A 7,317-nucleotide genomic window follows, 5' to 3' on the forward strand; every position below is an offset into this window, starting at 1 on the left:
CGTGCCCCTCCCCCCTAGTCCAAATAGGACAAGGAAGGGGGGGCGGCGCCCCCCTTTCCTCTTTCCCCTCCCCCCTTTCCTTCTCCACCAAGGCAAGAGGGGGGAGTCCTACTCCCGGTGGGAGTAGGACTCCTCCAGGTGCACCCCAAGGGGGCCGGCCGCACCTCCCCCTCCCTCCTTTATATACGGGGGCAGGGGGGCACCCCATAACACACAAGTTGATCTACGGATCGTTCCTTAGCCGTGTGCGGTGCCCCCCTCCACCATATTCCACCTCGGTCATATCGTCGCGGAGTTTAGGCGAAGCCCTGCGCCGGTAGAGCATCATCATCGTCACCACGCCGTCGTGCTGACGGATCTCATCCCCGAAGCTTTGCTGGATCGGAGCCCGGGGATCGTCATCGAGCTGAACGTGTGCTGAACTCGGAGGTGCCGTACGTTCGGTACTTGGATCGGTCGGATCGTGAAGACGTATGACTACATCAACCACGTTGTCATAACGCTTCCGCTTACGGTCTACGAGGGTACGTGGACAGACACTCTCCCCTCTCGTTGCTATGCCATCACCATGATCTTGCGTGTACGTAGGAATTTTTTTGAAATTACTATGTTCCCCAACAGTGGCATCCAAGCCTAGGTTTTATGTGTTGATGTTATATGCACGAGTAGAACACAAGTGAGTTGTGGGCGATATAAGTCATACTGCTTACCAGCATGTCATACTTTGGTTCAGCGGCATTGTGAGATGAAGCGGCCCAGACCGACATTACGCGTACGCTTACGCGAGACTGGTTTCACCGCTACGAGCACTCGTTGCTTAAAGGTGACCGGCGGGTGTCTGTCTCTCTCACTTTAGTTGAACCGAGTGTGGCTACGCCCGGTCCTTGCGAAGTTTAAAACATCACCAACTTGACAAACTATCATTGTGGTTTTGATGCGTAGGTAAGAACGGTTCTTGCTAAGCCCGTAGCAGCCACGTAAAAATTGCAACAACAAAGTAGAGGACGTCTAACTTGTTTTTGCAGGGCATGTTGTGATGTGATATGGTCAAGACATGATGCTATATTTTATTGTATGAGATGATCATGTTTTGTAACCGAAGTTATCGGCAACTGGCAGGAGCCATATGGTTGTCGCTTTATTGTATGAAATGCAAACGCCCTGTAATTGCTTTACTTTATCACTAAGCGGTAGTGATAGTCGTAGAAGCAATAGATGGCGTAACGACAACGATGCTACGATGGAGATCAAGGTGTCGCGCCGGTGACGATGGTGATCACGACGGTGCTTCGAAGATGGAGATCACAAGCACAAGATGATGATGGCCATATCATATCACTTATATTGATTGCATGTGATGTTATCCTTTATGCATCTTATCTTGCTTTGATTGACGGTAGCATTTTAAGATGATCTCTCACTTAATAATCAAGAAGTGTTCTCCCTGAGTATGCACCGTTGCGAAAGTTCTTCGTGCTGAGACACCACGTGATGATCGGGTGTGATAGGCTCTACGTCCAAATACAACGGGTGCAAAACAGTTGCACACGCAGAATACTCAGGTCATACTTGACGAGCCTAGCATATACAGATATGGCCTCGGAACACGGAGACCGAAAGGTCGAACGTGAATCATATAGTAGATATGATCAACATAGTGATGTTCACCATTGAAACTACTCCATCTCACGTGATGATCGGACATGGTTTAGTTGATTTGGATCACGTGATCACTTAGATGACTAGAGAGATGTCTGTCTAAGTGGGAGTTCTTAAGTAATATGATTAATTGAACTTAAATTTATCATGAACTTAGTACCTGATAGTATTTTGCTTGTCTATGTTTGTTTGTAGATAGATGGCTCGTGCTGTTGTTCCGTTAAATTTTAATGCGTTCCTTGAGAAAGCAAAGTTGAAAGATGATGGTAGCAATTACACGGACTAGGTCCGTAACCTGAGGATTATCCTCATTGTTGCACAAAAAAGTTACGTCCTGGAAGCACCGCTGGGTGCCAGGCCTGCTGCTATTGCAACTGACGACGTTAAGAACGTCTGGCAGAGCAAAGCTGATGACTACTCGATAGTTCAGTGTGCCATGCTTTACGGCTTAGAACCGGGTCTTCAACGACATTTTGAACGTCATGGAGCATATGAGATGTTTCAGGAGTTGAAGTTAATATTTCAAGCAAATGCCCGGATTGAGAGATATGAAGTCTCCAATAAGTTTTATAGCTGCAAGATGGAGGAGAATAGTTCTATCAGTGAACACATACTCAAAATGTCTGGGTATAATAATCACTTGATTCAACTGGGAGTTAATCTTCCTGATGATAGTGTCATTGATAGAATTCTCCAATCACTGCCACCAAGCTACAAGAGCTTCGTGATGAACTATAATATGCAAGGGATGAACAAAACTATTCCCGAGCTCTTCGCAATGCTAAAAGCTGCGGAGGTAGAAATCAAAAAGGAGCATCAAGTGTTGATGGTTAACAAGACCACCAGTTTCAAGAAAAAGGGCAAAGGGAAGAAGAAGGGGAACTTTAAAAAGAACAACAAGCAAGTTGCTGCTCAAGAGAAGAAACCCAAGTCTGGACCTAAGCCTGAAACTGAGTGCTTCTACTGCAAGCAGACTGGACACTGGAAGCGGAACTGCCCCAAGTATTTGGCGGATAAGAAGGATGGCAAAGTGAACAAAGGTATATGTGATATACATGTTATTGATGTGTACCTTACTAATGCTCGCAGTAGCACCTGGGTATTTGATACTGGTTCTGTTGCTAATATTTGCAACTCAAAACAGGGACTACGAATTAAGCGAAGATTGGCTAAGGACGAGGTGACGATGCGCGTGGGAAATGGTTCCAAAGTCGATGTGATCGCGGTCGGCACGCTACCTCTACATCTACCATCGGGATTAGTTTTAGACCTAAATAATTGTTATTTGGTGCCAGCGTTAAGCATGAACATTATATCTGGATCTTGTTTGATGCGAGACGGTTATTCATTTAAATCAGAGAATAATGGTTGTTCTATTTATATGAGTAATATCTTTTATGGTCATGCACCCTTGAAGAGTGGTCTATTTTTATTGAATCTCGATAGTAGTGATACACATATTCATAGTGTTGAAACCAAAAGATGCAGAGTTGATAACGATAGTGCAACTTATTTGTGGCACTGCCGTTTAGGTCATATCGGTGTAAAGCGCATGAAGAAACTTCATACTGATGGACTTTTGGAATCACTTGATTATGAATCACTTGGTACTTGTGAACCGTGCCTCATGGGCAAGATGACTAAAATGCCGTTCTCCGGAACTATGGAGCGAGCAACTGATTTGTTGGAGATCATACATACTAATGTTTGTGGTCCAATGAATGTTGAGGCTCGCGGCGGGTATCGTTATTTTCTCACCTTCACAGATGATTTGAGCAGATATGGGTATATCTACTTAATGAAACACAAGTCTAAAACATTTGAAAAGTTCAAAGAATTTCAGAGTGAAGTGGAAAATCATCGTAACAAGAAAATAAAGTTTCTACGATCTGATCGTGGAGGAGAATATTTGAGTTACGAGTTTGGTCTACACTTGAAACAATGCGGAATAGTTTCGCAACTCACGCCACCCGGAACACCACAACGAAATGGTGTGTCCGAACGTCGTAATCGTACTTTACTAGATATGGTGCGATCTATGATGTCTCTTACTGATTTACCGCTATCGTTTTGGGGTTATGCTTTAGAGACGGCCGCATTCACGTTAAATAGGGCACCATCAAAATCCGTTGAGACAACACCTTATGAACTGTGGTTTGGCAAGAAACCAAAGTTTTCATTTCTTAAAGTTTGGGGCTGCGATGCTTATGTGAAGAAACTTCAACCAGATAAGCTCGAACCCAAATCGGAGAAATGTGTCTTCATAGGATACCCAAAAGAGACTATTGGGTACACCTTCTATCATAGATCTGAGGGCAAGATTTTCGTTGCTAAAATCGGATCCTTTCTAGAGAAGGAGTTTCTCTCGAAAGAAGTGAGTGAGAGGAAAGTAGAACTTGATGAGATAACTGTATCTACTCCCTTGTTGGAAAGTAGTTCATCACAAGAACCGGTTCCTGTGACAACTACACCAACCAGTGAGGAAGCTGATGATATTGATCATGAAACTTCAGATCAAGTTTCTACTGAACCTCGTAGGTCTACCAGAGTAAGATCCGCACCAGAGTGGTACGGTAATCCTATTCTGGAAGTCATGTTACTTGACCATGATGAACCTATGAGGAAGCGATGATGAGCCCAGATTCCGCAAAATGGCTAGAGGCCATGAAATCTGAGATGGGATCCATGTACGAAAACAAAGTATGGACTTTGGTTGACTTGCCCGATGATCGGCAAGCCATTGAGAATAAATGGATCTTTAAGAAGAAGACTGACGCTGATGGTAATATAACTGTCTATAAAGCTCGACTTGTTGCGAAAGGTTTTCGACAAGTTCAAGGGGTTGACTACGATGAGACTTTCTCACCCGTAGCGATGCTTAAGTCTGTCCGAATCATGTTAGCTATTGATGCATTTCATGATTATGAAATTTGGCAAATGGATGTCAAAATTGCATTCTTGAATGGATTTCTGGAAGAAGAGTTGTATATGATGCAACCAGAAGGTTTTGTTGATCCAAAAGGTGCTAACAAAGTGCGCAAGCTCCAGCGATCCATTTATGGACTGGTGCAAGCATCTTGGAGTTGGAATAAACGTTTTGATAGTGTGATCAAAGCATATGGTTTTATACAGACTTTTGGAGAAGCCTGTATTTACAAGAAAGTGAGTGGGAGCTCTGTAGCATTTCTGATTTTATATGTAGATGACATATTATTAATTGGAAATGATATAGAATTTCTGGATAGCATAAAGGGATACTTGAATAAAAGTTTTTCAATGAAAGACCTCGGTGAAGCTGCTTACATATTGGGCATCAAGATCTATAGAGATAGATCAAGACGCTTAATAGGACTTTCACAAAGCACATACCTTGACAAAATTTTGAAAAAGTTCAAAATGGATCAGGCAAAGAAAGTTTTCTTGCATGTGCTACAAGGTGTGAAGTTGAGTCAAACTCAATGCCCGACCACAGCAGAAGATAGAGAGAAAATGAAAGATGTTCCCTATGCTTCAGCCATAGGCTCTATCATGTATGCAATGCTGTGTACTAGACCTGACGTATGCTTAGCAATAAGCTTGGCAGGAAGGTACCAAAGTAATCCAGGAGTGGATCACTGGACAGCGGTCAAGAACATCCTGAAATACCTGAAAAGGACTAAGGATATGTTTCTCGTATATGGAGGTGACAAAGAGCTAGTCGTAAATGGTTACATTGATGCAAGCTTTGACACTGATCCGGACGATTCTAAATCGCAAACCGGATACGTGTTTTTATTAAATGGTGGAGCTGTAAGTTGGTGCAGTTCTAAACAAAGCGTCGTGGCGGGATCTACATGTGAAGCGGAGTACATAGCTGCTTCTGAAGCAGCAAATGAGGGAGTCTGGATGAAGGAGTTCATTACCGATCTAGGTGTCATACCTAGTGCATCGGGACCAATGAAGATCTTCTGTGACAATACTGGTGCAATTGCTTTGGCAAAGGAATCCAAATTTCACAAGAGGACCAAGCACATCAAGAGACGCTTCAATTCCATTCGGGACCAAGTCCAAGTGGGAGACATAGAGATTTGCAAAATACATACGGATCTGAATGTTGCAGACCCTTTGACTAAGCCTCTCTCACGAGCAAAACATGATCATCACCAAGACTCCATGGGTGTTAGAATCATTACTATGTAATCTAGATTATTGACTCTAGTGCAAGTGGGAGACTGAAGGAAATATGCCCTAGAGGCAATAATAAAGTTATTATTTATTTCCTCATATCATGATAAATGTTTATTATTCATGCTAGAATTGTATTAACCGGAAACATGATACATGTGTGAATACATAGACAAACATATAGTCACTAGTATGCCTCTACTTGACTAGCTCATTAATCAAAGATGGTTATGTTTCCTAACCATAGACATGTGTTGTCATTTGATTAATGGGATCACATCATTAGAAGAATGATGTGATTGACATGACCCATTCCGTTAGCCTAGCACTTGATCGTTTAGTATACTGCTATTGCTTTCTTCATGACTTATACATGTTCCTGTAACTATGAGAAATATGCAACTCCCATTTACCGGAGGAACACTTTGGGTACTACCAAACGTCACAACATAACTGGGTGATTATAAAGGAGTACTACAGGTGTCTCCGAAGGTACATGTTGAGTTAGCGTATTTCGAGATTAGGTTTTGTCACTCCGATTATCGGAGAAGTATCTCTGGGCCTCTCGGTAATGCACATCATTATAAGCCTTGCAAGCAATGTGACCAAATGAGTTGGTTACGGGATGATGCATTACGGAACGAGTAAAGAGACTTGCCGGTAACGAGATTGAACTAGGTATTGGATACCGACGATCAAATCTCGGGCAAGTAACATACCGATGACAAAGGGAACAACGTATATTGTTATGCGGTTTGACCGATAAAGATCTTCGTAGAATATGTAGGAACCAATATGGGCATCTAGGTCCCGCTATTGGTTATTGACCGAGAATGGTTCTAGGTCATGTCTACATAGTTCTCGAACCCGTAGGGTCCGCATGCTTAACGTTACGATGACAGTTTTATTATGAGTTTATAAGTTTTGATGTATCAAAGATTGTTCGGAGTCCCGGATGTGATCACGGACATGACGAGGAGTCTCGAAATGGTCGAGACATAAAGATTGATATATTGGAAGCCTATGTTTGAACATCGGAAAGGTCCCGAGTGAAATCGGGATTTTACCAGAACACCGGGGGGTTACCGGAACCCTCCCAGGGATTAATGGGCCTTAGTGGGCCATGAGGGAGAAGAGGAGGGCCGGCCAGGGCAGGCCGCGCGCCCCCTCCCCCCTAGTCCGAATAGGACAAGGAAGGGGGGGGCGGCGCCCCCCTTTCCTCTTTCCCCTCCCCCCTTTCCTTCTCCACCAAGGCAAGAGGGGGGAGTCCTACTCCCGGTGGGAGTAGGACTCCTCCAGGCGCACCCCAAGGGGGCCGGCCGCACCTCCCCCTCCCTCCTTTATATACGGGGGCAGGGGGGCACCCCATAACACACAAGTTGATCTACGGATCGTTCCTTAGCCGTGTGCGGTGCCCCCCTCCACCATATTCCACCTCAGTCATATCGTCACGGAGTTTAGGCGAAGCCCTGCGCCGGTAGAGCATCATCATCG

Source organism: Triticum aestivum, chromosome 5B, assembly GCF_018294505.1.
Source record: "Triticum aestivum cultivar Chinese Spring chromosome 5B, IWGSC CS RefSeq v2.1, whole genome shotgun sequence".
Classification (NCBI taxonomy): domain Eukaryota; kingdom Viridiplantae; phylum Streptophyta; class Magnoliopsida; order Poales; family Poaceae; genus Triticum; species Triticum aestivum.